General features: G+C 38.5%; 1 protein-coding gene and 1 long non-coding RNA gene across 5 annotated transcripts in view; both read right to left on the bottom strand.

Moving 5' to 3' along the window:
- LARGE1 (LARGE xylosyl- and glucuronyltransferase 1) overlaps positions 1-21,520 on the bottom strand; it is a 270,233-nt gene that overhangs the window by 231,969 nt on the left and 16,744 nt on the right. The gene's annotated exons all lie outside the window — the stretch shown is intronic.
- On the bottom strand, positions 4,287-14,892 carry LOC119707991. The gene is made up of 3 exons (XR_005258933.1): positions 12,470-14,892; positions 9,973-9,974; positions 4,287-4,297 (listed from the first exon to the last, which is right to left on the bottom strand). It is a non-coding gene; the product is annotated as an uncharacterized LOC119707991 (long non-coding RNA).

The following is a 21,520-nucleotide window of genomic DNA, read 5'->3' as shown; positions in this document are numbered from 1 at the left end:
ATTGCTGCCACCAACTGCCAATAAACTGCTGCCTCAGCCACCAGCTGTGGAAGCTGGCATTTAATCACATGACTATCAAGGCAAATAGTTCAAAACTCCTTTCCACACTTAATCAGCATCTACAAGGATATGATGATAAACTTGAAAAATAAAAGAACCCAGATTTTCAGCTATTCATGGATCAGGTTTTAAAGCTCAAACACAAGTGGTTATTTCTCCTACCACTTTTATTGTCTTATTTTTGACACAGTTACCTTTCTCCCTAGTACCTGTAATAAAAATTGAAATTAACACAGCTCAATTTTATGCAGTTCCTCACTCACATTTTACCAAAAGCCTTCTGTCAAATACAGGACAATAAATGTCTACGTCTTCCCATGGGCAATACTGCTCTAGAATTCCCATTTGTTAAATGTGCCAGCAGAAAGAGCATTTTGTGTGAATGCTACAGCAAGCTTTCTTTTCTGTGAGTCAATAAAAATATTTTTCAACAACTGATATGTAGTAAAGAAAAATATACATACATTATTTCTACACATAACACGCATACGAATATGCACCTGAACATCTGATATGGAATTTAATTATTATGAATCCAGATATTCTTTGATCAGTAATAGCTACTGACAGTATTTAGCAGCCTTTTAAAATTTTTTAAAAACTGATAAATATTTCTTGCTCTTCTTATACTTTCAAAGCAGGTTCCATGACACTGCACCATGTTTCCTTCTATTAAAATTATGCTGTTTTAATTCAACCATTTTTAAGACAGAAATAGTTACTTTATTCATATTAATGCAATTTCATTTCTGTGTAACATTTTATTATGACCAATACCTATGACTTGGCAACCCTTTACTGTTCAAAACAAGGTGATTCACAAAACATAGGATCCCATTCCAGCATCATGTTTTATTTACCTCACTAAAACAAACCACAAACTCACAAGTTGTGTTAGCGCAGAAATTTTCTTAAAACAATTTGAATATGCCAGTCTTCAATTCACTTCAATTCCCTGTTCTTTACTGATGTACTGCACAAAGAATGACTGATGAAGAATTCACCTATCCTAGCACAATCTAGCAGCTCTACCTCTAAACTAGCTGAATGTAGGAAAAATGAATGACAGCTGCACTGAGCGCCAAAGGAATAAAGAAAAGGAGAGGTCTGCAGATCAGACATTTTTCTCAAAAATAATTTATAGGTGGCAGAAAGAAGCATGGTGATTTGCTAACTTAAAAATGCCTTCTCTTTGCCCTTTTCTGTCCTTCTCCCTTCCTGTTTTATTTTGCTGCCCAGTCTACTTTTTCATCATCTTCTTTCCCTCTCCCATTACATGTTTGTTTTTTTATGATCTCCCTGAGTCCTTCCATGACTACATCAACAAGCTTGCTAGAAGTATTTAATATCAACGTTTTCTCACTCCTGAGAAGTACCAATACTTTGTTTATTCCAGCTCAGAAACATCAAAAACCCAGAGGAGTCTTTATTTCCCTTCCCCCTCCCACCTTCAACCTCTCTTGGACTCAAAGCATGAGCCTGAATCAGAAACCTCCTTATTGGTATCATAAGGAAGAGCTACAATAGAAACAAGGAAGAAACTACAGTTTAAAGATCACACTGTTACTTGCCATAACCAATACTGCACTTAAAGAAGCGTTTATGTTATTCCCAAGTCTTTTAGGTGATGGAGACTTTTAACCCTGACCCCCAGTCTCCAGCAATCACAGACTCTGCACAAAACCACTGAATGAAGAGCTACACTTTTACTAAGAAGTAACTTTCAGTTTTAACAACAGCAGGGAAAAATAAAATCCTAAAAGATGAAGTAGTTAAATAATAAAGGCCCAGTACTTATTTCCATGGGTTTGAATCTCATAATTGCTTTTTGGAGGGAAAGCAGGTTTATGATATGCAATTCTGGAACTGACAGTAACACTGTAAAAGGAAACATTTGACTCTTCTGCTCATCATGATTACTGTAGACTTGCAGGAAGCATTATGTTTGCATTTTTAGGTGATGGGGAAAATTATTCTGTAGTAAACCAGATTCTTGTTCAACTCAAGGCAGAGAGAGAGAGGTACATGGAATTCCCTTCCTCTAATGTGGAATCACCCATGCAGTTGATAGTAGGATGAGAGCTTTGGTTTCAATTGATGAATTTAGAAATCTGAAAAGAATTCCTAGTCACATATGATCCAGGAAGAACATAGCCTGAGTGTCGAGATCCCACTTGCAATTTTTCTGTGCTTTACACTGGCTAACTTCCAAGCTCAAGATAACGAAATCACAGAACATCTTGAGCTGGAAGGGATCCATACAGATCATCAAAGTCCAACTTTTGGCTCTGCCCAGGACAGCCCCAAGAGTCACACCATGGGCCTGAGAGCCTTCTTCAAATGCTTCTAGAACTCTGTCAGGCTTACTGCTGTGACCACTTTTCTGGGGAGCCAATTTCATGACCCAGACATTGAAAGAATCTTTTCCTAATGTCTTTTCCAAAATCTCCCTGACCCGGCTTCTTGTGGTACCCTGGGGTCCTGTCACTGGTGACCAGAGAAGAGATCAGCATCAGGACATGTCCGCAGTTTACAACATCTCCCGTTCACATTTCTTACTCTAGATTTACACATTCTGTAATAAGATTGTTTAACAGTTCTCCTGGACTTTCTACAAACAAGCAGAATATTGGACCTCACATACTTCTAAAATGACAATAGGCCTTCCATGAGTTCAGAGTACACTAAATTGTCACTATCTTAAAGAAACACCCAGAAGCCCTTAAAACCATGATAGCTACAGCTTTGACCCTGGCAACATCTTTTCAGATGCTTAACTTCCACATCAAGAATTGTCCACTCTCTACAGGATTGCTTGCTTTACAAAAGTGAATGCATGGTTCATGTACTTGCAGAATTAGGGCCCTAGTGAAGAGAAACTGCTTTCTGAGTATTTTGTTATCTCAGTGTTGCAGCTCTCGCAATTACTACAAGTTGCCTGATATTTGTTTTTCTTCTTCCAAATCACAAGAGCTTTAAGAGCTTTAAGAATTGAACCATAACAGCTCAAAAACCCAGATATAAATAAGAAGAATCTAATCAAAAATGCTATGGTTTTTTAGCAACCTTCTGATTTTAAAAATTACATGAGTGTGCTGCAAGGACTGATCTCATTTCTCAGTTTACACATGGATTCTGATAGCAGCTGGGGAACTTCCACAAAGTGCAGCATTGAATAATTTTCCCCAATCCCCATTAACCCTTTAAATAAATGTAACAATACAAAACCTTGAGTGGAATTTCCTAGAATAATGGGAAGTTGAGGGGTCTTTTTCAATTAAAGAAAGGAAAAAAGATACCCTGCTTGAATAGGAGTAAGGCTAGTGTGGATTAAAGTAGTATTTGTTCAAACTTTACATTTTCCAATCAAAAAAGGAAAAAAAAAAAGAAAAAAGAAAACATATATATTACACTATTTTTCACTTCTGTTATCAATAGACATAGACAAAATACCGATATTGATTTTTCTCCTTCAATCCAACACTGTCCCCATTTTTTTACACTCCTACAGCTCTTTAGGCATGTGAAACAACTGCTCTTGATACCACATGAAATTCAAACAGCTCCTTCAGACTTCAAGAGGTGGAATCCTCCACAGAAGAAATAAAAATACTGAGATCTCGTTGTAAACTACCGCACTTGTCAAATCAAGTATTCAATAACAAAATATCATATACAATTAATCTAGACATTTTTGTACAGCGTTCTGTGACCAGACAAGTCTAGAAAAAGTCAGCAAGAGTGTGAACTCATTCAAGGCAAATTCTCCAAAGGCCTCCTATTAGTCTTGAAACTGGGAAGAGAATTCAGACTATACTTAATCAAAGGTATCCAAAATTTAGCATTGTGTGGAGTTTGAGCTGTTTACTAAGGTTGCAGTTGCTGATGCTCCAGTAAAAACTTAAATATTGACAGCGGTACTACTCAAAACAGATTTTTGAGGACAACTGATGAGATATTAAGAATGGCTGATGATTTTGGTGCCTAGTTTTTGCCCAGCATACATTCGCAATCCACAGAAGAATGGCACCATTTCAAATTCTTGATGTTCAAAAGAAAGAAATATAAATGCACATCGTATTAGAGGTGGGAAAACAAGAATGGGCAAAGAGCATTGATTTCTTCTGTAGGTGCTTTTTTCCCATATCAATTACAGCTTTAAGACAAGGTCCCCTGAAACCCCAATAGATAGGACCACACACCATAAGCCTTCCCATCACAGCAGACACCATCAGTACTCCAGAAATAGATTTCAACTCTGGGTAACTTTTCCCTTCCCTTTCTCCCAGCAATCTCCCCTGCACACAGTTCTGCTGAAGCCTCTGTATATGAAATAGATTTAGAATCTACTTTTTGAATTCCCCTGTGGCAGGAAGAAAATAAAAACCCATTCTACAAATCTTTAACTGAGTATTGCTATGGCAACAAACATAATTCAAAACTAAAGCAATTTCTAATGGGAAGTATTTATACAGACAAGTTAGTACATGGCTTTAAAACAGACAGAAATGTATAATCAATCAGGAGGGATTACTGACAAAAAAGATGAAATAATTTCAAATATAACACTAGAAGGTTTAAACCACGACTGTTTGACCTGGTACTTATACAAGACAATGACTATAGAAATGCTTCCTTGACCAGGTAAGTGAAAAAGCACAGATATGACCACAGAAATATAGAAATTCTTATGATTATCAAGCAATGAATTCAAATAAAAGAGCTGGAAAATAGCACTTGCTCCTCTGCTTTGATCTTCCATAGGGTTTACAATTACACTACAGTGCAATTTTCAGTGGCACTGAAACTCCTTGTTAACTTTCTTAACTGACAGATTAAGTTCAAAACAATTATGATCTTAATACAAATGCAATGGGCTGTGACTCAACAGGTAAGAGTTCTACCTATAACTCTAGATCAAGACCTACACAATTTGGTCATATTACAATTGTTTGCATTTCCCATCTACACCATGAGATAACGCTAGCTTTCCCCTAACCCTATGTCCAACTTTCCCTTCTGTTAGGTCATTAACTTTTCCAAGAACAACTGTTCTCACGACATGGTTACAGAGGCAGAGGGCACAGATTTTTGGTTGGGATTTCTGATCTGGACTGTTATGATCTGCAGGGTTTCAAAATGCGTATCACAGTTAAAAGACTGGTAGTGAAATTAAGCGTTTGCTGTGGCCCTAATGATCCAAAACAATCTGTGACTGCAATAGTCTAAATAACATTCAGAGTAGCACTGAGAGAAAAAGGCGACAACATAAAATCACAACTGCTTTTGACTGCTAAGCTTCATCTGTGTTAGACAGAGAACAGTGACCACCTGTCCACAAACTGCTTATAATTGGGGAAGCTGAGAAAAAAAAACTATGCTATTACTATTTCAAGGGGCTTTTTTGTTCAGTCCCTCTTTCCCTTTCTATTTTCACGAGAGCCAAGTCTAAAAATAAGGGGAGAGGCACATAGCACAGCACTGCTTAAATGGGACTTTGTTTCCAGACACTTTGCCTCAACAAAAAGGATCAGAGAAACTCTAATAATGAGTTTCCATAAGCTACCTTAAGATCACCATGGTTTTATACTATATATTGTATATATTACTATATGCATTACTGTTTCTGGTTCAATAACATATTTATTTTAGAAGACCTAAAAGTTGATATATTCTATTATGCTTTCGACAGCAATACTAACCTTTCAAAAGACATATCAAATTCTTACTAAAGCCAGATATCAACATCTACATGTGATAAAAACTCCACAGCAAGGCAATTCCAATACTACTATATCAACAGGATGAAGGGAATGCAGTCCTTGGAAGAATGCAAGGCACTGAGACGCTAAATTCAATTAGCAGTATACAGAGGATAGTAGTTGTATCAACGCACCAGCTAACTTGCTGTAGCACTCTCTACTAACCTTACCTAGAATTCACACTGCAAAATAGCTCAAAGAACAGCATCTGCCTCAGGAAACCACAGTACTATAAGCATTTATTTTCTTAAGTACCAAAATTATTACATTTCCACCACTAATCTAACCAAGATGACAATTAAAGCATGCACAGTGCTTCAGATACAGCAAGTCTAATTCATTCTTCTCCAAATCTGCAGTACTGGGAACTTTCTCAGGTGCCTTTATTTGATAGCACTGCTTGTTATGGCAGCCACTGATGAAGTTTTCCCTTTCACAATTAATACAGCAAGCACTGGTTAAAATAGTGCCTTTTAAATGGCACAAATAATAGTTGTAAAGAAGTGGCAGCAGGAAAAATTTTCCAGACTTGAGAAATCTGCTTCTAAGATAAAATAATTCTCATATGTTGTAACAGATGCTGAGAAATTATTCTTTTTAAAAAGCCCGTTTACATAGGACACATGCAAATACTTTTTTTTACTTTCTCTGCCGCTAAGAAACTATTCCCAGATCTTTGCTGAGATAGTTGGTGATTATCACGTGCAAATAAAAGAAACAAACATCAACACATTGTATGCCACATTAAGTTCCATTCCTGATAAAACCATTAGGGGACAGCAACACAGTCAAATGAATGGTGGAAAGACAATATGAGTTGAAATGAGTGAGGAAATTTTACACTATTGAAAAGACATTACAAATGAAGCCCAGTAAGGACAGTGTCAATTACATATTTCTGCCACTGTTCATGGTTCTCTTGTCAATTCTATACAATCAACAATCATCGCCTGCAAAGTTCTGGCTTTCAGCATCTCATCACTGTTATTTTAGAAAACTTAGTATAAATGGATGCACATTTTACAATTTTACGCAATTCTGATTCTAAATTTCTTTTCTAACCTCATTGTACGAAGAGAAATAATACTCTCTACTTTATTTAAAAATAAAACCAATTGTCAGTTTAAGAATGCAACTGCAAACATGACTTGATGAAGTACAGAATGAAGCATGAAGTTTAGAACTACCACAGAAGAAAAAGCCCATATGGGGAATAGAAGCCAATAATAAGCCAATAATTGGGAATAAAAGCAAAACAGGGAAAAACACAATGCAGCATTTGCAAAAATAGCTTATGCTGTTCTCACCCTCTACTTCCATATAGGAGGTCTTCAGTCCCAGAGCAATCAGGTATTGAGTGGGCTGCAAATCGTACTTCTGTAAATACAAATATGATTTTGTTTCTCTTTAAGCTTCAAAGATTCTCTCACATTCATATTGCTTATTTTTAAAGCATGTGCCTGCACGTACATAAAATTCATTAAGGAGATTGTCACTCAATAGGTGCACTTACTGCAGAGTTATTTTTACTTTACATCTTCCATTTGGCCCTTCACCACCCATTTTTATCCTGGTAAGCTGATGAGGAAAGGTCAGTGAGCATGGAAGCAAATTTGGTATTCAGCTGAGCATCACATTAAAGATAAAACTGACAGCTGTAAGAAGATAAAGGGTAACTCATTTTCACTTGGCTAACTTCTGTGGACAAAAGTTGGTACAGAGCACAGAAGAAACACTGACTTTCCTCAGTAGGAGTTAGACAGGCTTTCAGGAATCAGTGCTAGCAGTAAACAGATAAAAGTCAGTGAGACTGGTTTGTCTACCTGGGGGCATTGAGAAAAATCAATCAATTCATGTTAACTACACATGTGGAACTTGAGTAGATTAACTAGACTACATTTAGGGACTGTGAACACGCTTGCTCAGAATCACAAGCTCTACTTGGTTTGAAACAATTCAAATGGAAAAAGAAAGTACCCACAAAATAGATTTAATCAAGCTAAACTAACTTCTTAAAAAGTGACATGTTTAATAATACAGCTCAGTTTTCCAGAGTCACCATGTGTGCAATCCTTGACTTCACACATAAAATTTTTACAGAAGCCTCGGCTCAAGGATTGCCTATCCCTTACTGCTCACTGCTTAAAGACATGTAATTGGAACTCATGGAATAAGAGTAAAATTCACATAATAGAATCACAGAATCTTTAAAGTTGGAAAAGACCTTCAAGATCATCAAGTCCAATCTCTGACCAGACATTAGCATGCTACTAAGTGCCACATTCAGTTGTTTCTTAAACACTTCCAGAGATGGTGACTACACTACTTCCCTGGGCAGCCTGTTCCAATCCTTGACAAGCTTTCTGTGAAGAAATTCTTTCTGATTTCCAAACTGAACCTTCCTTGGTGCAGTTGGAGGCCATTTCCTCTCGTCACCAGTTGCCTGAGAGAAGAGGCCAATCCTCACTTGGATACAGCCTTTCAGGCAGCTGTAAAACAATAAGGTCACCTCTGATCCTGCTCTTCTCAAGACTAAACACCTCCAGCTCCCTCAGCTACATCTCATATGACTCAAGCTCCAAACCCTTCCCCAATCCCACTGCCCTTCTCTGCACACGCTCCATCACCTCAATGTCCTCCTTGCAGTGAGGGGTCCAGAACTGAGCACAGAATTGGAGGCATAGCCTCACCACTGCTTAGGACAGGGGGGAAATCACTGCTTTGGTTCTCCTGGCCACACTACAGCTGGATAGAGGCCATGATGTCAGGCCTTCTTGGCCACCTGAGCACACCTGACTCGTGTTCAGTGGCTGTCGACCAGCACCCAAAGGTTCTTTTCTATCTGGGCTGCTTTCCAGACACTCTTCCTCCAGCCTGTAACACTGCCTGGCGTTGTTGTGATCATAGACTGGTTTGGATTGGAAGGGGACCTTGAAAATCATCTAGCTCCATCTTCCCCGCTGTGGGCAGACGCGCCTTCAAGTAGAGCAGATTGCTCAGAGTACAGGACCCAGAACTTGGCTTTATCGAATCTCATACTATTGAGCCTTGGCCCATGGATCCAGCCTGTCCAGATCCCCCTGGAAAGCCTTCCAGCCCCCAGCAGATCAACATTCCTGCCCAACTTAGTGTCATCTGTGAATTTGGTGTGAGTACACTCGATCCGCTCATCCAGACCACTGATAAAGATATTGAGCAAGACTGGACCCAATACTGAGCTCTGGGGAACACCATGAGTAACTGGAAGCCAAGTGGATATGACACCATCCATCACCACTCTCCAGGTCTGGCCATCCAGTTTTCAACTCAGGGAAGAGCATATTTGCCTAAGTTATGGACTGTCAGCTTCTCCAGAAAGCTGTGGGAGATGGTACTAAAGTCCAAGCAAAATAAATCCACAGCCTTTCCCTCATCCACTTGGTGGGTCACCTGGACATACGAGCAACAATCAGCCACTGTGCTTAGCTAGAATATACCAGCAAGGCTTGTCCTTAAAAGAACAAGAAAAAAATGCACCCAAAAACTCCCTGTGGGTTGCAACAGTCCTGAACCATCCTGCAAACAGACGTAACATGGCTGTAGAACACATCTGACATTCACTGGGTACATGCACATTCAAGTTTCAGTGGCGAAGTACACAACAATCACGTGCCCTGGACTAGTCAGTGCCATTGCTGATGAAACCTGCAGACCACCTTCTGCTTGTTCCTACACTCACTAAATCTGGGGTTTGTTTATTTGCAGAAGCTGTGATCACACCTCCTAACCGTGGCTTTTATCTGCCATAGCTTTGCATAATTTCATACATGCAATTACTTACATGGGTTTCAGATTCTCTGGCTCTGCCCAGCAACTTTCAGATGTAGTCAGAAGAGTCAAATTATGTCTGCACATGTTGACTTGGATGGATACTTCAGTTTTATCTATTTACATATGTATGTGAGCTTGTGAGGATATGCAGATAATTAAAGGCATAGCACCACAGTGACATCTCCAATTGAATCTTTTTTCTCAGAGAGATTTCAAGCCTCACAATATGGAGTCTAGGTGACAAATTCTCTAAAACACCTAGAGCTTTGAAACTGGTATGCAATGCCATTTACTGGAGCAGAGGGCAAGAATGTGGTTTTAACCAAATTTGCCTCCCAACAACTTTGATTTTTCTTCCACTATGGTAATAAAAGAACAAGGAATACTTTTCAAGTATACCTTATTTCCAACTACCAGAATGACAGCTGCCTATTTGATTAATTATCCTCCTTCATTGTATTGCTTTAGTGATTTATCATGTTTTTTAATTAAACTCAATAGTTTAGAAAAACTTCATCAATGAAGCACTGAACTTCTAAGATTGAAGGTGGGGATTTTCAAATGCACAGACATAAATCAGGAATTAAATTCCTTCTGAAAGCCGCTGGGAGTAAGTCTACTGTCTGGGGCCTCTATCTTCAGTGAAGATGTTTCAGCAAGAAACTACGACAACATTAGTCCGAGCACTACTCCAGCTCAGACAGCACTAGCCTAGGCATGAAAGGTCATATCTGGAGCACTGACTGCACTTGCTGACTTAGCTGTCATTACTGCTTTAGCATCACCCCTGAAGAAAGGAGCTGGGGTTCAGGCACTCACTATCCAGTGCCTGAGCTGGGGTTCAGGCACTCACTATCCAGTTCAGGCACTCACTATCCAGTGCTGTCAGATCATGGTTTAAGCCATCAGTGAGAGAAGCAAAGGTATTCTCCTCGGTTTAAACACAGATCTCCCATGTATGAAATGCAGGCCTTCCACACAGGGCAAAGAACCTCAGACTTGCAAAAATTTTTGCTGCACAAGAAGACACATTTGAATCTTACTTATTTAAGGAGTCATATATCACCATTCTTCCAAAAGGATCCTCCCCATCTAAGAAGTCTTGGAGCTTCTGTTAAGACATACCTGTTGTAGACCATAGAATCATGAGAGAGTCTGAGTTGGAAGGGACCGTGAAGATGACATCTAGTTCCACTCCCCTGCCATGGGGACAGGGACACCTACCACTACACCAGGTTTCTCAGAGCCCCATCCAACTCAGCCTTGAACACTTCCAGGGATGGAGCAGCCACTGCTTTTCTGGAAAACATGCTCCAGTGCCTCACAACCTACACAGTAAAGGTTTTGAGTAATACATAAAATGTAGGCTGATAACTCCCCCAAAATTTTAACAGTCCTAGTACCATTCTCCTATTAACTTTCTACTAAAACCACTGCATTTACATACATCTCCAGAAGGGACACATTATTAAGAGTGCATCCCTCAATTCCCATGCACAACAGTTGTTCTTCTTCAAAAATTCATCTGCGGCTGAGGAAAGGCATTTATATTTCTTCCTGCTCTTCCTGTTCAACTAAATTAATACTTTCAGAGTATTATCAGAAAAAGACCAAATTCCTCTCCTGTCCCCAGCAGTCTCTAGCCCTTCTATAATGAAGACATGCTTTTGAGGAAAAGAAGGGAAAAGGTCAGCATGGGCTAACTTGGATTCACAAACAAAGAATTAATATTCATATTCATATGGAATAAACCACTATCAAAAGAAAATTCTGTAACAAACCTCCACATCAATACTGCCTGTACAAACTGGACAGTAAGCTCAAGTGAACTGTTAGACCAAAACACAGTTAATGCAAAACCTCCTTTTTACAGTAGGATAAGGAATAGTAACACAGCAGAGTAGCCAAAACCACAATATAAGACCATTTACAAAGGTACATAAGTATTCCGAGGTACGAAACACCTAGGCATGGGTACAAAACACAATTTTCCTAGGCACCTCTCAAATCCTAAATTTGGTAGAATTACAGATTAGATTTTCCTCTTCCAGGAGTAGCTCAGAATGAGCCAATCTACTTGCTGACTACTGTCTTTAGTCTAATCAGGTGACTAAATTATAAAACTCACCAAGATATCACAGATCAAAAGATCAAATGCCCCTTGCTTTTGACACCTATGGCATGGCAAAACAACATACTAAAACAATTCCTAACCATTTCTGTCTGGACAGCACAGAGTTAAGTTTTATCATTTCAAATACAATGATGCCCTCCTGCAGCAAGGAATAAACACAAAATCTTCACATTAATGAAAAAGAATTGTAATATGTGACTGTCTGATTATCTGCAGACAATCATATTTGATAGGAATACAAGATAGGATATTCTGGTTTATGAGACAATTCCTTGGCATTATATACCATCTTTAGAAATAACTTCCCCTGAAAGAAGTTGTGGTAAACAGCTTCTACAGCATACGCACACTGCAGCTATGTACATATGCATAGGACAAAGAAAAGATAAGGTTGCCAGCTTCAAAGATGAGAGGGCAGAAATGGAAGCTTACTCACAAGTCATACATACTGGAGGTGTGAGGTAGGAGGGAAGAATAACAGCTCATCCTGAAAACAAGGATCACTGCACATTCCCAAAATTAATTTGACACTGAATATGAAAATAATAATAAATACATATATCTAAAAATAAAAGCTCCAGAAAGTTGTCTTTGATCTGAATAAAAAAAGTTACATCATGAACTGCTAAGACAAGGCAAGATAGAGAGATCAAAATTTTTCACTTAAAGGGATCAGGATAAATAATTTCAGTGACTGAAAGACCAATGAGTATCTAATAACAGCTATAACCATGCCAACTCCCAGAAGGGAAACCAATCTTGACAAAATCTCCAGCCTAAACTAATTGCATTTCTTTTAAAACTTTTAGTACCGGGAAACATTCTAGAAAGCTGGATTACAATATCACTTTCTTTAAAACAATTGCATATTATAGATTCAACAGGCTCTGCCAGTAACAAATACACTCACCCACTCACCAACTGTGGATAGGAAACTCTGCAAGGCAAATGGACACATGATTTATTGCCTTCTGCAAATCTTAGATTTTCATTTACATACATATCTACATATATCATAAGATTGCAATGATACTCAAAGCCCTGCTGTAGGACTGTCACCCCCTGGAGCGAGAAAGGCAGCCTGAGACAACAGAAAGGGGTGTGAGGGATTATTTCTTCTTTTTGAAGCAGCCTAACTTTGCCTTCTCAAAATCAGACACAGGCCTCCTTCCACAAAGCTCCAGCTCCCCTTTTATCTCCTGAATTAGAGTATTTAACAGACTGACCACCAGTACTTGATGAAGTTTCCACTTCCTAAGGGAGATCAACTTGTCTGACTGAAGAACAGAATTTCAGAACTCACATCAGACATAAAAGGGATGAAAGGACCTACCCCATGGTACTCTGTCAAAAATGCTACAGAAGTATCTCCCATTGCATCAATATTTCATGTCTCCTGGCCCCTGAGAGAAGGAAGGTTGCACAGCATCCCCCACAGAGGAAAAAAACACTGTTTTTTTTCTTTTTTGTTTAAACAAATGGAACACTACTTTTAGAATTCATTTATATCAGAATACTTCCCAGAACTACCGCCTTAGTTTCCTATCTTTTGCTCCTGCCATGAATCATACACACAATACCAGCTAAACCTTCCCTTTAGGTGTCACATACTGCTCCAAGACTAGCAATTATTTCTGTTATGTTTGCTTTACTATAAAACTTCACAGAATGCTATGCATATAGAGGTAATAATTTCCCTTCAGCTTAGTTGATGCAATTCTGAAACTATTTCACTGACAAACATCACTTCAATGGTACACAAGGTAAGCCAAGTTCCTTGTTTTTCCTTTTAAGCTTCTGTGGAAGCAGTTTCTTTCCCATGAACACTGGCAAGTTTGTTTTGCCTAGTAATTGAAATAGTACAACATCTTGCTTAGTTTCCTCTAAAGCACAATCAAGTTTTAGTGCTCATAAAACAGGCAGCAGTACTGATAAGAGATCTGGTCAACTCGCTCACAGACACTTAAAATTGTTGGCAATTTTCATTCCCCAACAACAACTAAAAATCCACCTTCTTAGTGAATGGCCAGGTGTCCCATAGCTAGCAGCACTTCCCTCTCCCTTGCTGCTGGAATTATCCTCTTCAAGCTGTGGTGCAGCATGTCCAAATCTCTAATCTTACAGGCTCTTTGCACACTGCCAGCAAACACCATTGAGTGTGATTCTCCCAAACACATTTCGAAAAGGCACCCTAACACACTGCAATGATACTGAACAAGAGTTCCATATCTCCTGTCTCCTTTCTCTGTTTCATTCTCCACACTGAGTCTCTCCTCCCACTTCCCTGTTTCTACACACTGGCAGAGAAAGGCAGCCACGGTTCCAGCTGCCTGCAACCTAATAAAAGTCATTAGGCAAAAGCATTTCCATTGCTACAAACAGAACACTCAGGAAAGTATTGCTTGAAAGGTAAGAAAATTAAGAGGCACATAAAATACAACCAAGGAAAAGTAATACATCTATAAGATGTGTTTTAGGCATTTACAGGGATTTTGCTGTAAAAATGTTCCCAATGTCTGATACTGTCTTAACTCAATAGTTAATTAGCAAAAAAGCTGATCTGACTGGCTTAATATAAGTTGTACCATGAGCAAGAGGTAGAACTAGATGATTTCCTGAGGTTCCTTCCAACCCAAATTATTTGACAAATCCATGAAAAAACATTAAGGTAGTCTTAAGATTTGCTGCTGGACATTTAGAGACCTAGGAGTACAAGACAATCAACATTTCCATGACAACTTCAAAATGGCATTGCAGAAGGAAGGGAAAACTGGAGAGTTTCGGGGAAGCTCTTGCAGGAGTCTCACCAGATTGATGAAGATCCATACAGCTTAGTAGATAAAGTTGTATCTATCTAGACATGATGCTTAGAAACAATAAATGAGCTTGTAGACAACTTGCTACTGTACAAATTTTTGCCTTCTATTTTTGTTCTACTCTTAAAACTGTTTAAAATTACCTTATATATGCCACTGGACATGTATTTCTAAAAGAGAAAATATTCAAAGTACAAGAACTTAGCTAAACCCAGTGGCCGGTTAGAGGCACTAGAGCCAGGACTTAGGATTCTGAAATTCCACGATTAGTGAAGACATTGGATTGAATCTTTGAGACAATAAAGGGAACTGAGGTACATATGCCCCCCCCCCCCCCATGAAATCCAGCTTTCAGGAAGGAGAGTGGAAATGTGGGCCACAGTAAGCATATTAAATATGAGACAAAACTGTGGTATATAGTTCCTTTCGCTTTATTTTTTTTTTTTTTTTTAATGAGCAGCATTTCTGTGTTTATATTCTGGACGTCATAAGGGTTTAAAAGAATCAGCATTACTACTGACATGTCGCTCTAACTGAAATGATGAGGTTGACTTATCTGTTCCAAAGAAATTTATTAACATAAGGCAAATTAAGAAGACATTTTTAAAGTATCTTAGAAATCCATTTCTTGTTTTCTGCTCATCTCTGAAGAAGAGATAGATAATGAAACTCACTCAAGTCAGACTAAAGTTCATATTGTCAGTGTGGCAGTATTTGGGTTTCAGACATTAAGAATTTTGTCATCCTCTAAAATAAGTTTATTACTAGCACATTTTTTTTTACAACTCTATGGGCTTTTGTATTTCTTATTTTAAGGGAAACAGCCTCTTTTCCAGCACTTACATAGAAGCTCATTTTAAAGCTTACATATTCTCTTGGCTTGCTTCAAGTATAGATGAAGTTGGCAGCTATCCACTGATGGAGTTAGGGGCAGTAAAAAACCCCACAACTTAAGAGTGTTCATTATCCTCTAAACATAGTTATCACCCACCAGTAAATGGGCAAACTGTCAGGAATAATGACACTAATTCCTTACCAGCCTGCTGGAAATGAAAGGAGCACTCCTCCCTGCTCCAGGAAGTAAAGCTAAAACCTTTTGGTGCTTTCTCTTATTATGAGAAATGCTGTCAAAAGCTGCAAATAATTCCAGTTAAGACTGCCCAGGAAAAAAAATAAAGATGCCATGATGCCTACTGATTCTTATGAATGGGAAAGTACAAATGCTGGCAAAGTCCAATTTTTGGCATCATACACCTAAGATACTGGCACAGCTGACAGAAACCCCTGGTATACAGACCCCAAAGAACTTGAGTTCTTGTAGATCTGCAGGGCCTACTTTTTCCAACCTGTGCACTTCAGCTTTGTAGTCTTTAACTATGAGCAAAGTCATTAAACATATCCCTAGAGTAACAGATATCATCCCAGACTTCTGCCCCCCCCAAAAAAAATCTGGACAATTTTTTATATGGAAAAATGAATTTTGAAGGTGGGACTTGAAAGCATTTACATTCATATTTTTGTAAGGCATGAATACAGGGACCAAGTGGAACTCAACTTTTTCTCTCTAAATGCACTCTACTGCTAACCATGCCTGCTCCAGTAAAACTCAAAATGTTACAGTGCATTGAATACTGCAGAACAGCTCTGCTCTTCACTGCAGCCCTATAAATCAAGACAATGACAAACTTCAGTCCTTCTTAAAGAGCTTCTTGCCTTTCACTTTACCACTTCCACTACTCTTCCCAGTGATGCCATCACCACTATCACCAAAAAACCCACTACTTCAATGTAGTAGTGAACAAAGTTTATGTACCTCTTATAGAAGAAAAGAAAATTGTATGTACAAATTACCATGATGATTACTCAGCTCTTCCCAGTGTTAGTAATATATTCTGCACGCTTACATTTAATTTAAATGGCTCAGGATAACAAGCAGAATGAGAAACTCCCCTATTACAACAGACCCACGAAGAGGCATGAGTCTGGAGTGATTAGTCAGGACTAGCCAGTATTCCAATTCTGTATTTAAACCATTTTTAAAACTGTATGAAAGAGGAGAAAGTGTAACAAATATAATAACTTATTTTTTTCTGCAAAAGACAGCAATAAAGGCTTGCTTATCCAATATTAGAGAGCACACATGGTAACTCAGGTTGGAAAATAAACACAACCACAAACACAAGGTCTTGTTTCCATTCATTTCTAGTTCTGCCAAAATCCCAAATCTGAGGGGATTTCAATGCTACCTGTCTCCCCACCCTTTGAGTTTGTTCACATTGTTACATCATGCTTTGCAATTTTAAATCTGGCATAAGGAGATCACTAGTATAATTTCATCACTGTTGATTGAGCTTTATACATTTTCTGTCCTGAATCACTGAGCAACGAGGGTTTGTATGACCACTTCCCACACAACATGCAGTCCAACCAGTGAGGTCAATCAACATATTAACCTTCCAGGTATTATAGGAAAAGACATGGATTAGAGTCACAGCCACCCAAACACTCCAAACAAAATATTTCAGCCTGTAAAATAGAAAATTACATTTCTGACTGTGAAGTACCACAGAAGTTGATTGGGTCAAAACGTTCTTCAGAACAATACACCCATTAAAGTTCCAAGCTGTCAAGTCAAATAATAGTGTACGATAAAATATCTGCTTACTATCTCCTCCAGGAAAAGCCTGCACAACATGTTTAACCAACAGGCACACAGGCAACTTTAATTCCAACATGTCTTAAAGTGCTTTGGTTTTGATTTTTCAGTCTTTAACATTTTTTAATGTGACACATCTTTGAGCAACTTGACAGTTCAACAGTTAAGATGCAGTACCTCTAATGCTACTGGATTCCTAAATACCAGTGTTTATTGTTCCATTATTCTTCCTTTAGTGGCATCAAAATATTTTTAAAAAGAAGAGAACTTAACCATGCTAAACTCAGCATAAACACTCCAGGGGCAATGTCATTTTTCTCTCAATTTTGTATAAATTTCAGTACATTCTTAATTTTAAGAACCCCTGAAAAAACAGAGAATAACGTCCATAAAATTTCAACACTGATTACCCTCTTTCATTTAACTGATTTTTCCTCTCACATAGCTTGACACTGGTTTGTTTTTTCAGCAGCAGTTTTTAGCAGTAGAGCACATTTCTGGCACAGACTGTCAGCCACAAACTTGGGATCTCAGGTGTCCATAACATTGACCCAGGTTACCTCTGAAGTAGTCCCCTGAGCGGAAATCTGGAGAGAAACAGAGTTGCTATACAAAGCTGAGATGCACATACTTTCGCCTTCAACATGTAGGTGGGTAATAGTCACATAACATGAAATGTGAGGGAATAGAGATCCTGGAGTTACTTTTAACCCCATAGCGCAACCAGGGCTCTTTCTTGCAATCCCTAAAGGAAAGAATTCCTATAGGTGTATTTATCCACCATCTGTGTCTACATTTCCAAAGGAATAAATCACAAAAATTTTGAGAAAGTACATGCTGGAACTACTGCAAAGTATAAAGATATTTAGCAAAAAAAAAAAAAAAACAACAAAAACCTTACTACCTACAGCAACGGGTATCGTGTTCTGGAACAGTAGACATTTCTAAAGAAATACAAGTCAAACACACGCGCCGTCAGAAACCTTTTCTACAACCTCCAGCCTACAAGGAAACATCTTTTTCTCTCAGATGAGAACACCTCACATTGATCCCACCATCAGTCACTTCCAGGCAAAATTATCATAATTAATTGTAATTTGATCAGAAAATGGAAACAATTTCTTCCAAATCTCTATTCCAGCTTGGCAGAACACAGCAGCTTTCTTGCCTACTGTCAGTTCACAGCCCAATTGCAAGGGAGCGTCTCAGAGTCCCCCAAACCCACCTCTGCTGCTGCCTCCAGGTCCCAGCAGAGGACATGGCAGGTCCCCAGCAGTGGGGCAAACACAGCTCCAACACTGGCTGTTTCCTCATCTTTGAGCTTGTCATGGTCTACAAAAATTTCCCCCAGCCTCTAGAAATTTCAAAAAAAAGGCCATAGATAAGAACAGTCAGGAACAGCCAGATACCATTCATGGGTATCTGCTGTGTACTAGCCATCTGAAGGAGACAGCACTGATTTTGCTTTTATTCCACACCATTAGGAACCACAACATTTAGAACACTTCACAAGATGACCAAAAAAGGGATTGCAAATGCACAGTAACATACCCAAGAGCCAAAATGTCAAAAAAAAATCTTACCCCCAAGCAATGTAGGATAAAGGCACAAAATTCTAGAAAGGCTCTTGAGGACTTTACATAGATGTGTCAGCCTCGAGAATGGTCACATATGACAGTGACTGAAAGTACAAAGAGTCCAAAGATTAGTTAAACATCTTGAGTGGCACAAACAAAATGTACAAAGGGAAGCTATTCAACAAAACAAGGCCTTGTCTGCCAGATTTTTGGCTTGCATACTATGGATGGTCAAGAGTTCACAAACAGCTGGATTGATTACAAAGATCAAGAACAAGAAAACAAAGAAAACTTAAATGTCTCTAAAAGAAAAAGAATTTTATTTTCTAATGAAATCAGCAAGAGCTTCCAAAGCAAATCTCAAGACAACAGTTTTGATGGAAGTAGATTGTTTCCATGCTTTTAACTGCTTTGCTTGGTCCAGGTAGCGCTTCCGCACACACACATTACCACTCAAACCAAACTCATAAAATGGTAGTACTTCTTTTACAAATCTCTACTTGTATGGCAGCAGTGCTCAAGTATGTCTAAGGGTGTTGTTATCTACCACTTTCTTGATGTGCACAGACACCAGTCTTGATAGAAGGATCTAAGGTTTTAAAGAGCCTGAAATCACCATAAAGGCAATCTGGCCATGATTTTAAAATATAATCTGAAGAGTAAGAAGGCAATAATCACTTCATTTTGTCCTCCACTGGGCATGAAAATACATCTGCAAACTCTTGCTTTTAGCCCTGCAGCAGTTCTGGTATTTTGTGTAAATTAGTAAGGACAGTTTATCCAAGCGGACAACAGCTCAGTCATTCAAGCAGGGTCATAAAATTTACAGTCTGAAATTTGACAGCACAGCTATCAACTTTATGAAACTTTTATCATCAGTAGTTGAAAAACGCACCATTAACTAAACATACCTTTCTTTTGTGTTTTACATGAAACCTTTACAAGTTCCCATGTAGGAAGATAAGGAATATTTACACACTCAGTGTCCAGGCCAGATGTCACCCCAACAAGACCACCCTTCTTTAAGCTATGGTGCTTATTAACTTGGTTTTAACACTCACTTACAAAGGAACTACTGTCACAAACTATCCCCAGCTTCTAATATCAATTTGAAACAGAAATAGAATCCATGAGATGAAGGCAGTACATTAGTTGTGAACCTTTACCAATACACCAGGGAGTGAGCTGCTGAACTTGTTGCTAATTATCAATTGGTATGCTGGTTCTGCATGTAAAAATTGCTGTTACTTTGGCATGGACAGTGACAGCTCCAATTAATAGTTACAAAAACAATTCTTGGCAAGAGAAAGCAAAACACAGCCAAACATGCTAATGCAGCAGTCTGTTCTTGAATTGTCTGTTCTTGAATTCCCAAGTCTGGACTAAGTAAGTATTTTAAGCCTCTATGAGGTGAAAACAAGGACAAAAAAAAAAAAGGAAAAAAAAAAAACAAAAAACAACAGTATTTCCAGACACTGAGGTTCTCAGCTTCTTTTAATATGAAGCTTTTAAAGGAAAAGAAACTAATCTACCTTGCTCCTTGTCTGTGTTTGCATATTTAATGGAAAGATGCAAAGCAATCCTTGTTCTGTAAGTTAGTGAACCATCTCTCGTAACAGAGGTAATACATGGAATGGCTCTAGCACACAACATATGACCATTAAATATATGTCAAAGAGTAATTTTGGCTTAGTCCAGGAGTTACTCCATCTATGAAACAAACTTACTTCTTCATCAGCCCTCTGAAGTTTTAAACATGAAACATAAACCAGCTCAGTATTTTTCATTCACATGCAGATGAAACTAAACAAAAATTTCCAGAACATGAACAGTGTAATTGTTTACAGCAGAAGGAAATCAATTTTGAAGAAGAAAAAATTCTCCATTAGAGATCCATTGTCATTCCTAGGAAAAACATCTCACAAATACAACCAAAAGTCATGTGTGTGCTTCGACGATAGAAAGGGAAAAGACTTTCATAACAGACCTTGAATGAAAAGCTCAGGGAGAAACTTGTGTGGTTTTTAATCTACTATGAATTTTTTAACAGTGCTAAGAAGTAGTTGATGTGGATCTGAAAGGAATTCCACACAAATGTGCCTCAGTGAAGTTTTACAACTAATAAACCTCTTGAGGGTAACAGAGAGTAGTACTGATCTCCTGAACCTGATACTGACAGCGACCTCTGCTTCCATAGTGAATTTCAGGGATGGCTGAAAGCTGATCACACTCTCCTCAGATATCAGCTGGGGGTGGCTCTAGTCAGATGCCTACCCCAAAAACAGATCATTTAAATCTGAGTTGCTTTGGGATTTAGCCAGCCTTGTAAGCCTTCCTTTTTCTCCCCCTCCTCTCATTTCTCTCATGCTCCTATAAAGATTACTCAGGCAACCCTATTAAAAATCCATACGAAGTGACAAATTATCACAAAGCATCTGAGAAAACTCACATTATAAAGGAAGTTTTTTTTTGAGAAAAACTCAAATGATAAAGGATTTTCTATTGTAACCAGAAAAGGACCTGTGTTGTAACTTAATGCTCCAATGCAGGAGAGTAACAGTAGACTATGTGGTTATAAAGGGAGCAGACTGTCCAAATTCAGTTATTGATTTTTACTTTGTTCAGAAAAATATCAGGCTAATGCTTGGATTAGAGAATAAAGGGTAAGCCTTACAGGTAAAAAGAATTTGCTTCTTTCTAGATAC

The sequence above is a fragment of the Motacilla alba genome, chromosome 1A, assembly GCF_015832195.1.
Source record: "Motacilla alba alba isolate MOTALB_02 chromosome 1A, Motacilla_alba_V1.0_pri, whole genome shotgun sequence".
NCBI classification, from domain to species: domain Eukaryota; kingdom Metazoa; phylum Chordata; class Aves; order Passeriformes; family Motacillidae; genus Motacilla; species Motacilla alba.
Note: the sequence above shows the minus strand (reverse complement) of the source record. Positions and strands in the feature narration are given on the sequence as shown.